This window comes from Suncus etruscus, chromosome 10, assembly GCF_024139225.1.
Source record: "Suncus etruscus isolate mSunEtr1 chromosome 10, mSunEtr1.pri.cur, whole genome shotgun sequence".
Classification (NCBI taxonomy): Eukaryota; Metazoa; Chordata; class Mammalia; order Eulipotyphla; family Soricidae; genus Suncus; species Suncus etruscus.
In genome coordinates, this window is record NC_064857.1 from 85077873 (window position 1) to 85095636 (window position 17764).

The following is a 17764-nucleotide window of genomic DNA, read 5'->3' on the forward strand; positions in this document are numbered from 1 at the left end:
AAAGCTGGCCTGAAAGCCTCAATGGAAAGCCTCTTCAACGAGATAACAGCAGCCGAGGATAGAATGAGTGAACTGGAAGATGAAATGCAGAACAACTCCATAGAGCAGAAGAGATTGGAAAAGAATGTTAAGGCAAGCGATCAGACAATGGAAAAAGTACTCAAAGAATGTGAACAGGTGAAATAGAAGTCTTTGATTAACTCAACAGAAACAACATAAGAATCATTGGAGTCCCAGAGGACAGGAAGGAGATCCCCAGGAAGTATCAACAGTCAAAGACATCATCAAAGAGAAACTCCCAGAGCTAAAGACTGCATGCAATCAAATTCTGTATGCCCAAAGACTACCAGCTAGAAGAGACCTGAAGAAAAACACCCCAAGACACATCCTAGTTACAATGATGATAGATAGATAGGGATAGAATACTGAAAGCACTAATAGAGATAGACTACTGAAAGCAGCAAGATAAAAAAGAAAAATCGCATTCAAAGGAGCATCCTTAAAACTTACAGCAGGTATGTCACAAGAAACTCTCAAGGCCAGAAGACTGTGGTGGTATATTGTGACAAGACTGAATGAAATGGATGCTTCACCTAGAATACTGCACTCAGCTTGACTCACATTCAAGTTTGAAGGAAGGATTCATAGCTTCACGAATAAGCAACAGCTCAGAAACTTCACAGATGCAAAACTAGTCTTAAAGAAAAAACTGAAAGGTCAACTTTAAGACAAGACAGACCAACAGATGCACCAAACTTATACACAAAGATGACATTAAATCCTATGACAATCATCTCTCTCAATGTCAATGGACAAAACACACCAGTTAAGAGACACAGTGTGGCTAAATAGATAAAAAATATGAACCCAACCTTCTGCTGCCTACAAGAAACACACCTGAATAGTCAGAACAAACATAGACTCAAAATCTAAGGCTGTAAAAAAATCATCCAAGCAAACAGCACCCTTAAAAAAGCTTGGGTGGCCACATTAATATCTGATGACACAAACTTTATACTCAGAAAATTTGTAAGAGAAAAGATTGACATTTTGTACTAATCAAGGTTTATGAAGAGCAGGAAGAAATCACTCTCCTAAACATATATGGACCCAAGAGGGGCCAGGAAAGTATTTAATACAATTGTTGACAAATCTGAAAGAGGACATCAGTAATAACACAATAATTGTGGGAGACCTCAACATGGACCTCTCAACACTTGATAAGTCGATAAGTCAACCAGAATAAAACCCAACAAAAATATACTAGCCCTGAAAAGAGAAATGGAAGAAAGAGGCCTAGTATGTATATATATATATATATATATATATATATATATATATATATATATATATATATATATATATATATATATATATATATATATACTTTGAGAAACTATGCCATCAAATATGAGGATCTGGAAGAAATGGATAAATTCTTGAACTCCTACAACCTTCCACGGTTGAATAAGGAAGATGTAGCACATCTAAACACCCTCATCACCATTGAGAAAATTAAAATGGTAATCAATTGTCTGCCCCCCAAAAAAGCCCAGGCTCAGATGAATTCACCAATGAATTCTCTCAAACCTTTCAAGAGGAACTACTACAATGCTGGCCAGGCTCTCATGAAATTAAAAAATTGAGTACACTTCCGAATAGCTTTTATGAAGCCAATATCACCTTGATACCAAAACCAGACAGAGATGTTGCCAAAAAAGAAAATTACAGACCAGTATCCCTGATGAACACAGATGCAAAGATCCTCAACAAAATTCAGACAAATAGGATCCAATCCCTCATCAAGAAGATTATTCACTATGATCAAGTAGGTTTCATCCCAGGAATGCATGGATGGTTTAACATCCATAAATCTATCAACACAATACACAATATCAACAACAAGAAAAATAAAAAGTATATGATCATATTAATAGATGCAGAGAAAGCATTTGATAAGTTTCAACATCCATTCTTGATTAAAAATAAACTCTTAGCAAGATGGAAATGAAAGTAACCTTCCTCAATATAGTAAAGGCCATCTACCACAAGCCAATGGCAAATAGCATCCTCAATGGAGAAAAACTAAAAGCTTTTCCTCTAAATTCTGTTACAAGACAGGGCTATCCTCTCTCACCACTGCTATTCAACATAGTACTGAAACTACTTGCTATAGTAATTAGGCAAGAAAAAGATATCAACAGGATCCAGATAGGAAAGGAAGAAGTCAAACTCTCACTGTTTGCAGATGACATGATACTCTACTTAGAAAACCCTAAAGACTCTACCAAAAAGTTTCTAGAAACAATAGATTCATATAGCAAAGTGGCAGGCTAAAAAATTAACATGAAAACATTAATGGCCTTTTTATACACCAATAATGATAGGGAAGAAATGGACATTAAGAAAACAACCACATTCACATTAGTGACACACAAACTCCAATATCTTGGAGTCAACTTGACTAACGATGTGAAGGACCTATAAAAAGAAAACTATAAAATACTGCTTCAAGAAATAAAAGAGGACACACCGAAATGGAAACACATATTCTGCTCATAGATTGGCAGGATTAACATCATTAAAATGACAATACTCCCAAAATTACTGTAAAGATTTAATGCAATCTCTCTAAAAATACACATGACATTTTCAAAGAAGTGAATCAAACACTTCTGAAATTCATTTGGAACAACAAACACACTCGAATAGCTAAAGCACTCCTTGGGAAAAGCAATATGGGAGGCATCACTTTCCCCAACTTTAAACTGCATTACAAAGCAAACACTTAGTTATCAAAACAGCGTGGTAGGGGAGTAAAGACAGATTCCTGAATAAGTGGAATAGGCTTGAGTACTTAGAGAATATTCCCCAGACATACAATCTCCTAATTTTTAATAAAGGAGCAAAAAATCCTAAATTGCGCAAGAAAAGCCTCTTCAACAAGTGGTGTTGGCACAACTGGTTAGCCACTTACAAAAACTCAGACCTCCAGGTAACATCATTTAAGAAGGTAAAATCCAAATGTATTAAAAACCTTGATATCAGACCTGAAACCATAAGGTATATAGAACAACGTGTACGTAAAACACTCCATGACATTTAGACTAAAGGCATATTCAAGGAGAAAATAGCACTTTTCAAACAAGTGGAAGCACAGATAAAACACATGAGAATATATTAAGCTGAGAAGCTTCTGCACCTCAAGGAAATAGTACCTAGGACACAAGAGCCACCCACTGAATAGGAGAAATTATTCACGCAATGCCTATCAGATCATGGGCTAATATCCAAAATATGCAAGGTACTGACAGAACTTTACAAGAAAAAAAAAATTGAATCCCATCAAAAAATGGGGAGAAGAAATGAACAGACACTTTGATAAAGAAGAAATACAAATGGCCAAAAGGTACATGAAAAAATGCTCCACATCACTAATCATCAGAAGGATGAAAATAAAAACTATTATGAGGTACCATCACATGCCACAGAGATTGGCACACATCACAAAAAATGAGAACAATCGGTGCTGGAGGGGATGTGGAAAGAAAGGAACTCTCATTCACTGCTGGTGTGAATGCCATCTAGTCCAACCTTTATTGAAAGTGATATGGAGATTCCTGCAAAACCTGGTAATTGAGCTCACATATGATCCAGCTATACCACTCCTAGGGACATACCCTAGTAACACAAAAGTACAATACAAAAATCCCTTCCTCACACCTATATTCATTGTCACGCTATTTACAATATCCAGAGTCTGGAGACAACCAAGATGCTTTTCAACAGATGAATGACTAAAGAAACTGTGGTACATATACACAATGGAATATTATGCAGTCGTCAGAAGAGATGGCGTCATGAAAATTTCCTATACATGGATGTACATCAAATCTATTATGGTGAGTGGAAGAAGTCAGAGGGAGAGAGATAGATGCAGAATAGCCTCACTCATCTATGGGTTTAGTGTGGTGAGTGAAGTTAGAGAAATAACTACACTGAGAACTGTAATAACAATGTGAATGAATGAGGAAAGTGGAAAGCCTATCTAGAGTACAGGTGGGATGGGGTGGAGAGGAGGGAGATTTGGGACATTGGTGGTGGGAATGTTGAAAAAAAAAAAGATTGGCTAGTAATCATTTTGATTGATTTTTGTGCTATCATTTTGGATGCTTGCATGTTGATGACTTTTCTATTTTCTTGATTAATTGGTCACTTGATAAATATCTAATATTCATACTTGTCTTTTATTATTTTAAATGTCTATTATTTTGATATAAATGTAAAATTCTTGATCCTTTAATTTACCAGATTGTAACAACTTGCTTATATTAGTATTTGTATCTAATATGAGTTTATATATAACATATATTAGGTGTTCCTAAACTTATTTAGTTTACCATACCCTTTACAGAAATCAAGAACTGTATATTACTCTGGAAATCTACCTTTAAGTAAATAGATTGGACCCTACAACTTGACCCAAAGCTTCCCCTACTGACTTGGAATAATTTCTGCATTCCTTTGAGGTGACAGATATGTCAACATTAGAAAACTGGCAGAGAAAAACAGTTGTTTCAGTTGTCCTCTCATTTTTTGTTTGTGAATTCAGATGATTTATATTTATGGTGGTTAATGTTATATTTATTATCGTGTTCTACTTTTAATATTTGATTTTTTAACATAATTTTTATTTTGATCATAGTGGCTTACATATTGTTGACAATAATATTTTAGGTACATATTTACATAAAATCAGGGGGGATTCCCATCACCGGTTTGTCTTCCCTACTCCTCCGTTTTTGTCCTACCTTCCATATCCTCTTCCCTCACCCCCAGGGCTGCTAGAATATGTGGTCCCCTCTGTACCTATCCTATTACTTCGTAGTCTTACACCTGTTTGGTCCTGATGCCTCCTTTATTTCCCCCTCTAATTGGGGGGCAGGACTAGCTAGTTCAAGTTATGTGGTTTTGTTTGAAGAGGAGAAAAATAATAAACTGGGGTAAAAGTCTAATACGCCGGGAATAAGCAGAATTCTTTTAGAGGCTCTCGCCATCGGTTTGAGAGACGAAGGAGAAAAAGAAGGTGAAACAGTCCACCCCTACGAAATGAAGTGTCAAATATCTATTAAGAGTTCCAACAATAACGCTAAGCACCCCAAAAACAGAACAAAACAAACAAACAAACAAAAAATGTCGTGGTCTTGAGAAAGGCATCATGGCAGAGCCCATGAAGAGGGAAAAGAAGGGGCCTGAGAGATCACATGGAGGCAAGGCGTCTGCCTTTCATGTAGGAGGTCATCGGCTCGAATCTCTGCGCCCCACATGGTCCCTCATGCCCGCCAGGGGCACTATCTGAGCCCGGAGCCAGGCATAATCCCTGAGCACTGCCGGGTGCCACCCAGAAATCTGAAAAGAAGAAAAAAAAAAAAAAGGAGAATAAAAGATAAGTGGGGGGCAATAACTTCAATAACCACACTAAAACAAAGAAATCGACCAAAAATAGATAGGTAAATAAAAATAATAATAGTAGTACATGAAGATAAAACGTAATATATGAAAAATAAACAATGTGTTTTTTTTTCCCTCCTGCCCAGGCAAAGTAAATATTGGGGTCATTCAAAAGGGGATTCACATGGCCTAAGAGATATGGGTTTTAATATTTGATTTTTATGTTTGTTTTCTGTGTTTATTTCTTTTACATAGGTTGTTTACCCTAATATTTTAGTTTTTAAAATTTTAATTATCTCTGCCTTGCATTTTTGTTTTGTAATTACAAAGAAATTGTATAATAATTTTTGTATATTAAAATATTTTGTTGGTGTTGACTTGGTACCATTTGACAACTAATTTTGTCCTTTTCTATTGTCTCATCACTTTCTGGTCTTGTTTGCTGCTATATTACTATTTATGCCTTCATTCTAGATTTTTATGAATTTTCTAGTTGCTATTGGTTTGGATTTTGTTTTGGGTCCACATCTGGATCATTTACTGTGTAATTATTATTCAAGTATAATGAAGAAATAAAAGTATCTTTTACTGGCAAAATTATTTTGATTGTAATTATGTCATTCCTTATTGAATTTCTTATAATGTCTGATATGTTTATATGCTATATATTTCTTTATAACTGGCATTTAAATTTAGGTTAGGGTATAACCCTGGTGATATTCAGAGGATAACTAAATACTGATGATGTTGAATTTAATGGTGCAGATATGATGTTACAGTTCAGAGTTCAGGCCAGTGATATTTGGGGTGCTATATTGAGCCAGAGATAAATTGAAGGTTATATATATAACATATATACAAACTATATGATTTACACATGAACAATCTTTTATGTTCCTGATGAACTGACCATAGTATTTCTTATACCATTTTGAAGCTATAAATTCAAATATTTGCTAGATTTTGAGATAATATAGTTATTTTCAAAAATTTTAGAATTTTACAGATATTATATATTTTAATATGGTCTTGTCACTCTCTTATCACTTTATTGTATTAAATAATTTAGATGTCTATTATTCATATGGAGTCTGATTTTTCTCATCAATTTTCTTCATTTTCTTTAAATCTTCTTTCTCCTCATTCAAGCCAATTCTATATTATACCATCCACTAGATAATCTTTCTGTGAGGGTGAGTTTACTTGTGCTTTATATCTTAGATTAAATTCTGTTCCATGTGATCTTAATATTTAGCATTAACTCCAATTGTTCACTTTTCTAGTCTCCAGCAAATAATTGTTTATGACCATATAGTTTTTGTTTGGTATCTTGGATTTGCTTCTTTCATTAGTTGCCATTCTTTAACTTCCATAAATTTTGTTATAAAATGCTCTTCATTCTGTGTGCTTTTTCCAATTTTACCTTTTAAGTTTGCCCTCTGAATACTTTTCTGTTTGAAAAAGTCCATATTACTTCCTCAGTGTTTGTCTGTAGAACTTTTCTGATGGCAACACTGAATTATCATTTTTTTTTATTTTCCTGCAGGTTATGTTGTGACAGGAACAACGAGATGCACACCTTCAGTCAGCAGTAGGATTGTCAATAGTTGGACAGAATTATTGTAGAGGAATAATTACTCGATGTCGCCTCTCTACTTTTGTAAACATTGCTTGATGGAGGAGTAGAATTAGTCTACACAATGGCAGTTTAAAATACAGGACTTAGATCTTTGTTTTTGTTGCCTATTCTAACATCAGTCTATCTTTTCACCTATTTGAAATATGATCTGTAATTTCTGGAGATTGTGCCATTCTCCTTTGGTAATTCCCCAATTTTTAGCATGTTTCAAATATTAGATATTTAGAATTATTATAAAAGTTATAATGGATTACTGGTACATGTATATTTATCTAATATATTCTTTTGGGGAGAATTTTGGCCATAACCTTCATTTCTCAGAGCTTATTCCTGCCTCTGTGCTCATAGGTTACTCCTGGTAGTGCTAGGGGGATGTGTGAAAAGACCATATATGGTGCTAGTAATTAGACTTGTTTTTAACTCATGCAGAATCAGAGCTTTACCCATTATACTATCCTCCAGCTCCATCTCATTTATTCTTAATAGTATGATGTTTTCTATGTACATATAAAGAATAACAATAATTAGACCGGTTACACAAGTCACATGGTGAACATGAAGTGCCTCAAATCTATCAGTGTCTTTCTTGCAAGATTTATGTAATATTTAATTTCATTATAAACAACATTTATTTAAAAATATGTTTCTTTTTACTATCACACTCTTTTTACCTTATGAAATAATTCACATAGTTAGTATGCCTTTTAATTCTAAAAAGTCCAAACAATGATGACCCCAATTTAATAATAATATCTTTTTTATTTTTTTTAAATATGAACGCTTCACAAATTTGCATGTCATCCTTGCGCAGGGGCCATGCTAATCTTCTCTGTATTCCAATTTTTAGTATATGTGCTGCCAAAGCAAGCACAATAAATAACTTTTAAACTATCTAAGTTTTGGGCCATTTACTAAAATGTTAAATTCTACTTTAAAAGTATCAAAATATCTGACTGGTTGTATATATGTTGTATAAAGTTCTGAGTTATCTAAAGGACATAGAACATGACAGAAAGAGTCAGGTGAGTGTGTTCCTATGTACCCATTAAAACAAATTCCCAATATCACAAAACATCACTTTTATGTCAGATGTACATATATATTTGGAGAGTTTTGGCTTTAAAGTTATGCCTATAGCATTATTTATCAAAGTATGAACTATGTACTACATAAAAATGTTATAAAACAGTATTTATACAATATTTTGGCCAAAGAACTACTATGAAAAGTTATAGAATAAAAATTAAGCAGCTACATGAGAGTCCCAATGGGTATAATTCTAGCAAATTTCCTATTAATTTACTGCCATCTGACAGGAATGTTCATGACTTCATTTATTCTTTAGTAGATATCAGAAGATATCAGAAACAAATCAATATTCTTGAAATAAACTTAATACCAAGTGCACAACATAAAGGTACATGAGCAAATAAAATGTTCTTATATGGGTCAAATATTATGGATCCCTGTGTTCTTTCCAGCAGTAGAAAAGTTTTTTGCATAAATTATACACTACAAAAATATTTTCTTTTTATTTTTATTTTGGGTCACACCCAGAGTACTTAGGGTTTACTTCTGACTCTGTGGTCAGGGAATCACTCCTAGTAGATTTGGGGAGCATATGAAATTTCAAAGATCCAAACTGGGTTAGTCTTATGTTAGACAAGCTCCCTACCCATTGCTTAAAAATAGCCTTGGTGTGAAATATTTGAAGTTTTCAACCATCTGGGTGATAGGTATAGCATTCTATAAATAAGTCATGTTAATTAAGGGATAATTTGAAATTCAAAATTACTAAATTTTAAATAATTATATTTTTCATATTAATATTGGGACATATCCTCAGAAGCAAGTGCATATATTAAACTAAAAAAGAAAAAAAAAACAGTGTCATAGTATCTGCAATCATGGATAGTAAACCGAGTTCATCTCAATAGATATAGAATGTGACTTAAATTTACTTTCTAATGGATAGTAAAACTTTCATAAAAATTGTATACTATTTCTTCCAATTTTTTTCAGCTCATTATATAATTGGCCATTGGTATTTGTGTAGTTCTTCCTAAATATAAAGGTATCGAGTTATTTCGTGTAGTATAGTTTTAAGATCGTTAAAAGATCTTCCCAGGTCTCAAATTTACTCACCATCAGTATATGAAATTTCACCAAAAGTGAAATTTTATTAAGCTTGAATATTACTTTCAGATGCTAATGAGACTTTGACATAAAAAGAGAAGTAACAGGGTCCCAAACTAGCAAATACCTAGAAGATATCAACCTAATAAGAGAGGTGAGAGACCTATATCAAGAAAACTTCAAAACACTTCAGAAAGAAATTCAAGACCTAAGTAAATGGAAGAACATTCCATGCTCATAGATTAGAAGAATAAATGGCATCAAATGACCATCTTATATTAACTCTATATAGATTCAATGAAATTTCTATTAAATTCAGAAAACATTCTTCAAGGACTTAGAACAATCAACTATAAATTTAATGTGGAACCATAAAAGACCTACGATAGCCAAATAGATACTGAAAAATAAAAAGAATCTTGAAAGCATCTCATTGCCTAATTTTAAACTCTATAATAAAGTCATGGTGATCAAAACAGCATGGTATTGGAACAAAGTCAGACTTTCAGAACAATGGGTCATAATAGACTATCCAGTGACAACCCCCCCCACATATATGGTCACTAACTAATCTTTGACAAAGGAGCCCCAAATATGAAATGAAACAAAGAGTCTCTTCAACAAATGGTGTTGGAATAATTCGATAACCACCTAGAATTGATCCTATCTTAGACCTTACACAAAAAGTCAATTCAAAGTGGATTAAAGATCTTGAGATTAGACTCAAATCCATAAAGTTCATTGAGGAAAACATAGAATACTCTAAGACTTACATGTGGACCCAAATTAGACTCCATTGATTGGACAGTGGCAGTCCAACCCAGAACACCAGGTCCCAGAGATGGACCGACACAAGTCCCAGAAACAGTACCAGGAAACAAACTCCTCCAGGGAAACTCCAAATGCCATCCTAGCACCAATTTGCACCAGTTTTAATATGACATCCTGACACGAGGAAACGGCAACAACTTGAGCTAAGAGATGACTGCCCTATCTCATTACCTAACGGTATGATGCAGTCAAGAGACATACCATCCTTTGCCCTAAGCAAAATCCAAACTCATTATCTACAAAAGACTGACTTTGACAAACATGGTCTGGATAGGACCTATCGAGGGACCTATGAGGAAGTTCCTATTCTAGGCCTTGGCCTAGGATTTGTACAAAAACCAAGATCTCTAATTCCAGAGGTCAGACTTTGACAACTGCAACTGAGCAGATGAAACTATGCTGCTGAAGAAGAAGGAGAAGAAGAAAGAGAAGGAGGAGGAGAAGGAGGAGGAGGAGGAGAAGAAGAAGAAGAAGAAGAAGAAGAAGAAGAAGAAGAAGAAGAAGAAGAAGAAGAAGAAGAAGAAGAGAAGAAGAAGAAGAGAAGAAGAGAAGAAGAAGAAGAGAAGAAGAGAAGAAGAAGAAGAAGAAGAAGAAGAAGAAGAAGAAGAGAAGAAGAGAAGAAGAGAAGAGAAGAGAAGAGAAGAAGAAGAGAAGAAGAAGAAGAAGAGAAGAAGAAGAAGAAGGAGAAGAAGAAGAAGAAGAAGAAGAAGAAGAAGAAGAAGAAGAAGAAGAAGAAGAAGAAGAAGAAGAAGAAGAAGAAGAAGACAAACGCACCCCCCCTTTATTTTTTAAGAAGTTGCTGGTCTGTTCTTTTTTCCTTAGCTGATGGTTTTGGTTTTTGGTTTATTCTTTTTTTGATTCTTTTTGTACTTTTGTTACTCCCTTATTGTTTTTTGTTTTTGTTTTGTTTTGTTACCTTTTTCTTTTTTCCCTTTCTTCTTCAATTTTTTAAATATCTTTATTTATACAATTTGATTACAAATATGATTGTAGTTGAAATTCAGTCATATAAAGAACACCCCCCTTCACCAGTGCAACATTCCCATCACCAATGCCCCAAATTTTCCCCCTCCCTACACTACCCCCCTGTATTTGAGATAGGCTTTCTATTTCCCTCATTCATTCACATTATTATGTTAGTTGTCAGTGAAGTTATTTCTCTAACTGTACACAACACTCTTTGTTGTGAGCTTCCTATCATGAGCTGGACCTTCCAGCCCTCATCTCTATTGTTTCTGAGAATTAATAGAAAAATGCATTTTATTTTTCTTAAAACCCATACATGAGTGATATTATTCTGTGTCTATATTCCCTCATTCATTCACATTGTTATGATAGTTCTCAATGTAGTTATTTCTCTAACTGGGTTTCTGGGACTTCAATGATTCTTATGTTGTTTCTGTTGAGTTTATCAAAGACTTCTATTTTCATCTGTTCGCATTCTTTGAGTACTTTTTCGTTGTCTTATCCTTTGCCTTAAGGCTTTTTGCCAATATCCTCTGCTGTATGGAGTTGTTCTGCATTTCATCTTCCTGTCCTCAGCTGCTATTACCTTGTTAGAGAGGCTGTCTATTGAGTTTTTCATTTGAGCTACCATGTTTTTAAGATCTGTTATTTCAGTTTAGAGTTTTCTGATTACTTTCTTTGTGTTCTGTTCATCTAGAGCTATGTTTTTTTTAATTTCCATGAGAATCCTACCTATTTCTATTCTAAACTCCTTATCTGAGAGATTAATCAGATGATTGGTATTTTTGGGGTCATCAGAGCTATCTTCATTCTCTGTGCATGATATTTGCCTGAGAGGTTTCCGCATTCTCATGCTTGTAGTTTGATTTTTTTTCTGCATGTTGTGGTGGGGTTCATAAGTTAGAAAGAGTGCACGGCCACGAAGTGAAGCGGAGCAGATGTGCTCTTCTGGAGCCTCTAGGAGAGTGATTTTGCTGAGCCCTTCTGAGCCCACTCAGGAAAGGTTCAGGAGAAACACGCACAGTCTCTCCCAATTGGTAATCACACAGCAGAGCCAGATTCCTCACACCTGACTTCACGGACAAAGGGTTCTGCCTTTTTGCCATTAGCCAATCTTTTTTTTTTTTTCCACTTCAATATGACATTTATCAAAATCCAATATTCGAAGATCAACATATATTTTAGAATACATAATGTAAAAAAGAATACATAGTGTATATAGCACTTTTCAAAGCAATCTCAAGAAAGTCAAACTCTTTGCTCAAAGAAATTTACATGTTGCCAATGAATGATAATGCTCAAGCTTAATAGATATGTCTGTATGCGACTGATAGGTTTGGGTTTCCATTTTTCAAAGATAAATAGAAAATATAAAGCTTAGAAACATTTGATAGAGGATAAAAGACTGTGAAGTAGAAATGTATATTAATGGAAATACAAAGGACCAAAAAGTAAAAAGATAAATAGTTATTCTAAATTAAATATTTCAAAAAGAAAGAAACATCTGAAAAGACATAAGATTATGGAATTAGCTGAAAACTTTTAGATAAGTATGTAAACTGTTATGTTGTATTCAGACATTAATTGATACAATATTGTCAACTTCTTAGTAGCATTTTTTGCACAATACTTTTTTTTAAACACTATGTTTACAAAGTTGCTCCTACTTCAGTTTTTTTTTCCCACAGATATAGTGGTTCATGATTGAGTTACAACCATGCATTGTGCATCTACTACCAGCATGTACATTTCCCACTACCAAAGTCAATAGTTTCCCTCTCAATGGTTTCCACCTCACTCTCCCTGATGCCCTCTTTGCCATTGCTCACCATCTCCTGCCTGTTATTGGGGAAGGTATTTTACTTCTCTCTCTCTCTCTTGCTCTCTCTCTTTCTCTCTCTCTCTCTTTCTCGCTCTCTCTCTCACCACTACTATGGTTTACACTGTTAAAGAAAGTGCCATGCATGTCCTTTGCAGAGTAGACCCTGTCTATTCTAACTGCACTCTTCATTTGTTGTGACAACTTTTCTACCATAACTACTTCTCCTAATTCTCTCTTTTTTTTAAACATAATTTTTATTTTGATCATAGTGGCTTACATATTGTTGACAATAATATCTTAGTTACATATTTACATAAGATCAAAGGGGATTCCCATCACCGGTTTGTCTTCCCTACTCCTCCCTTTTTGTCCTACCTCCCATATCCTCTTCCCTCACCCCTAGGGCTGCTAGGATATGTGGTCCCCTCTGTACCTATCCTATTACTTCGTAGTCTTACACCTGTTTGGTCCTGATGCCTCCTTTATTTCCCCCTCTAGTTAGGAGGTAGGCGAAGGTAGTTCAAGTTATGTGGTTTTGTTTGAAGAGGAGAAAAGTGATAAACTGGAGTAAAAGTCTAATACGCCGGAAATAAGCAAAATTCTTCTAGAGGCTCTCGTCATCGATTTGAGAGGCGAAGAAGAAAAAGAAGGTGAAACACTTGACCCCTACGAAATGAAGTGTCAAATATCTATTAAGAGTTCCAACGCGAACGCTAAGCACCACCAGAACAGAACAAAACCAACAAATACACAACCAAAAAAAAAAAAAAAACCAAAAAAAAACAAACAAAAAAAAAAACGCCGCGATCTTGAGATAGGCACCATGGCATAGCACATGAAGAGGGAAAAGAAGGGGCCAGAGAGATAATATAGAGGCAAGGCGTCTGCCTTTCATGCATGAGGTCATCGGCCCGAATCTTGGTGCCCCACATGGTCCCTCATGCCCGCCCGAAGCAATCTCTGAGCCCGGAGCCAGGAAGAATCCCCGAGCGCTGCCTGGTGCCTCCCAAAAATCTGAAAGAAAGGAAAAAAAAAAAAAAGATAAATGGGGCAATAACTTCAATAACCACACTAAAACAAAGAAATCGACCAAAAATAAATAGGTAAATAAAATGATAATAGTAGTACATGAAGATAAAAAGTAATATATGAAAAATAGACAAGATTTTTTCCCCCTGCCCAGGCACAGTAAATATTGGGGTCATTCAAAAAGGGATTCACATGGCCTAAGATGTATGGGGTTTCTCCGCCCTTGGAGTATATTGTCATGGGATCCACTATAGACTCTGTTCATGATCCTTTATTCTCCCGGTGGTCCATTTGTGATGTTTGGGAGGCTTCTGGTCCTTCCTGGGTGATATAGTGAGTCCTCTGTATCTAGCAATCTCAGTATCGGCACAGTTACAGGGGTGGGACTTATGATGAAGTCAGTCTTAGTGGTTGTAGAAGTTCTGTTCCATCAATATCATTTTAGTCCATATTCTGTGGTTGTTGGTCTTGGTCTTGGCACTAAATCTGGGATGGCACCTAGGATAATGCCTTTCCTTGTGTTTCCAGAAGCCCCATTCCGTTACAATGGTCTCTGCCAGACCTTTGGAACTGGGATCATGGTTGTTGTGCAGGTCGTAGCTCAAACCCTAGGTTAGGGCTTTTTTATTGGTCCCAAGATATATACAGTCTGGTCATGGTTCTAGCAGCCAGTCCTCTGTAAATCGTGTTCTTGGTTTTTGGACCTACCAGCGGGTGACAAGTCTTCTGATTTTGTCTTATCAGTGGCTAGAGGGCCAGGATAACCTGCTCTTAAGTCAAATTGTTCCCCTTTTCCTCGTGGTCAGGATATCTTATTAGAGCTGGCACTCGTTGGTGTTCCAGCAGTAATAAGGTTGTCCTGGATGGGGTTTGTTACTTGCAGCTGTTGTGAAGGACTGTGCCATTTCTGTGACTGGGATCCAGGGTTCAAGGTTTGATGGATGGGATCTACTCTCCTGAAGTCTAAGTTGATTCCACATGACATATATTCAAGGTAGGAGTTATCCCTGTATTGTAAACAACTATGAGTTTCTATCTCTAGTAGATAAAAGCTCTTTTTTATGTGAGAGATTTCCCCTTTTTTTTAGTGTGCCTTTGCAGGGAGAAATGGTGCTACGTTATATTGTTGGTTCATTTGGGGGTGGACAGAGAGGAAAACAAAAACAGGTCACATACCCAAAAAAGATTAAAACAAAACAAAACGAAACAAAACCAAAAAAAAAAAAAAGATAGGATTAAAAATGTATGTGCTCACATATGCATATGTGGACCAGAAAATTAACGGAGTATTTAAAGGACCAAAGAGGTGCAAAAGACTACCTTACATTTGGGGAAAGGCAGGTAAAGAGGAGGTGTAATACAGATCTTATGTTTATGTTGGGAGTACAGGTTTTCCCGTAGTCTTTTGGGTTTTTCTTGTAGTGTGTGGGTTCCCAGGCACCTTTCCATCACACCCCCTGACCTTCTTCAGATTGGTGAAAGATTTGTGGCAGGGAGGTCTTGGTAAGAGTTCCTGCATTGGGGCTACTTTTGGGCCCAAGTCCGGTTTCAAGTAGCAGTCCACCTTAGGGGAAGATGGTAGGGATCACCGCGCAGCATGGGTCCACAGTAGAGTTAGCTGCTTTTTCTTGCAGGAAATGAAGTGTGGGTTTGACTGGGTGTCTCTTCGTTTGGGTACTGGGTACTGGTTCATTGAGGTAGGAGGTCAATCTTGATGCCTAATAGATTTAGGACTGAGGGTGAAGAGTGTTAATACAGTGGGAAATATGGTTGGGAATGAGGGATGAGGGGGTATTTGGATTTCCAAAGGGGGGAAAGGGGAAGGTATATGGTAGGAGTAGGAAGGGAGAGAAGAGAAAATACATTAGAAAGGAAGGGAAAAGAGGAAAGAAAGAAAGTAGAGAGAGGAGTAGAGAAGAAATGATAAAAAAAAGTAGTGAGAAGAGAGGAGAGAATAGCAAGGGAGTGTTGGTTTGCTTGAGCGTGTTCGGTGAGTATAGTCTGTAGTTTAAGTCTGTGTGTCACGGTTACTGCTTCGGTGATCTGATTGGCCACGTGCTTCGATTCCTAAAAGAAGGTATAACCTTGAAATAAAGTGTATGTTAAAGGGTTTTCTCGGGAACATCTCGTAGTACCAGCTAGGTATGGTATCTCATGTGGCATCCCGAGCTGCCATCTTGGTTTGTCCACCCTTTGTATCGAAGGATGCCTGTGGGCAGAAAATCTGAGAGGTTATTTTAAATATAGTAATATAAGGCATTAAAACATGATGTTATGGGATGATTCCATTGGAGTCAGCGATTTCCCATGGCATTCTTTACCTGTAATCCTGATTGCAATCTCCAAGGGATTATTGTGGGCCTTTGTCGTAGAAGGCTGATTACATACCTGTTCTCTCTATGCTGTTGTTTCTGGTGTTGCTGCTTTCTTTGTGGTATGATGCAGTCAAGGGTTTGCGTTGTTCCTTTTTTTCATGTATTTTGGGCGCTGCACTCGAGTATATGTTGGCTATTACAGTGTTTAGAGTTTCTACCTTTTAAACCCTCTTATTTGATAGTTGAGTGTTAGATGTGTATAAGGTGTATGTTCTAGGTGCTTCAGAATAGTGCTATCATTCTGTGTTTATCTTTGGTCTTCTGACTTACTTCGTTTAACATAACATGTTCTAGATCCATCCATGTTGCTGCAAAGTCTGTGATTGTATCATTTCTGACTGCCATGTAATATTCCATTGTATATATGTACCACATCTTAATGATCCATTCATCTTTTGTTGGACATCGAGGTTGGTTCCAAGACTTGGCTATTATACTGAGTGCTGCTATAAATAGTGGGGTGCACACGTATTTTGGAATGAATGTCCTTCCAAGTTGGGGGTATATACCTAGGAGAGCAATTGCTGGGTCAAATGGCAACTCAATTCTGAGTTCTTTGAGCACTCTCCAGACTGTTCTCCATAGGTGTTGGACTAGGGGGCATTCCCACCAGCAGTGGATGAGAGTTCCCTTCATACCACATCCCCGCCAACAGAGATTGTCCCCGTTATTTTTGATGTGAGCCATCCTTACTGGTGTAAGGTGGTATCTCATTGTTGTCTTGATTTGGATCTCTCTGATGATGAGTGAAGGGGAGCATGTTTTCATGTGTTTGTTGGCCATCCTTGTATCTTCCTCAGAGAAGTATCTATTCATTTCATCTCCCCATTTTTTATGGCTTTATTTGGTTTTGGGTGGCTCAGCTTTCTGAGTGCTTTGTATATTCTTGATATCAGTCTTTTGTCTGATATGTCGAGTGAAAAGATTTTTTCCCATTCTGTTAACTGTCTTCTTGCATTAAGTAAGGTTTCTTTCGCCATGCAGAAGCTTTTTAGTTTGATGTAGTCCCATTTGTTTATGTTTGATGCTAAAGTTCTTGCCATTGGTGCTCCATTCTCGAAGACCTTTTTGATATATAGGTCTTCGAGTGTTCTGCCTATTTTGTTCTCGATAAACTTGATAGATTCGGGTCTGATTTCAAGGTCTTTGATCCATTTTGAGTTGACTTTTGTATATGGAGTGAGGTATGGGTCAATTTTCACTTTCGTACATGTGGTTTTCCAGTTGTACCAACACCATTTGTTGAAGAGGCTTTCTTTGTTCCATTTCAAGTTCCTGCCTCTTTTATCAAATATTAGTTGGCTGTATATCTGGGGGTTTATGTCTGGGAATTCTGTCCTGACCCACTGGTCTGGGGTTCTGTGTCTGTTCCAGTACCATGCTGTTTTGATTACTATGGCTTTATAGTATAGTTTCAAGTTAGGTAAGGAGATGCCACCCAACTTCTTGTGTTTTAGTATTTGTTTGGCTATCCTGGGTCTTTTGTGGTTCCAGATGAATTTTGAGATTGAATGT

At 36.3% G+C, this 17764-nt stretch overlaps 1 non-coding gene across 1 annotated transcript; it reads right to left on the minus strand.

Moving 5' to 3' along the window:
* Positions 1 to 7856: 7856 nt before the first annotated feature.
* On the minus strand, positions 7857 to 7961 carry LOC126021679 (U6 spliceosomal RNA). Its single transcript, XR_007500173.1, has one exon. It is a non-coding gene; the product is annotated as a U6 spliceosomal RNA (small nuclear RNA).
* Positions 7962 to 17764: the final 9803 nt, after the last annotated feature.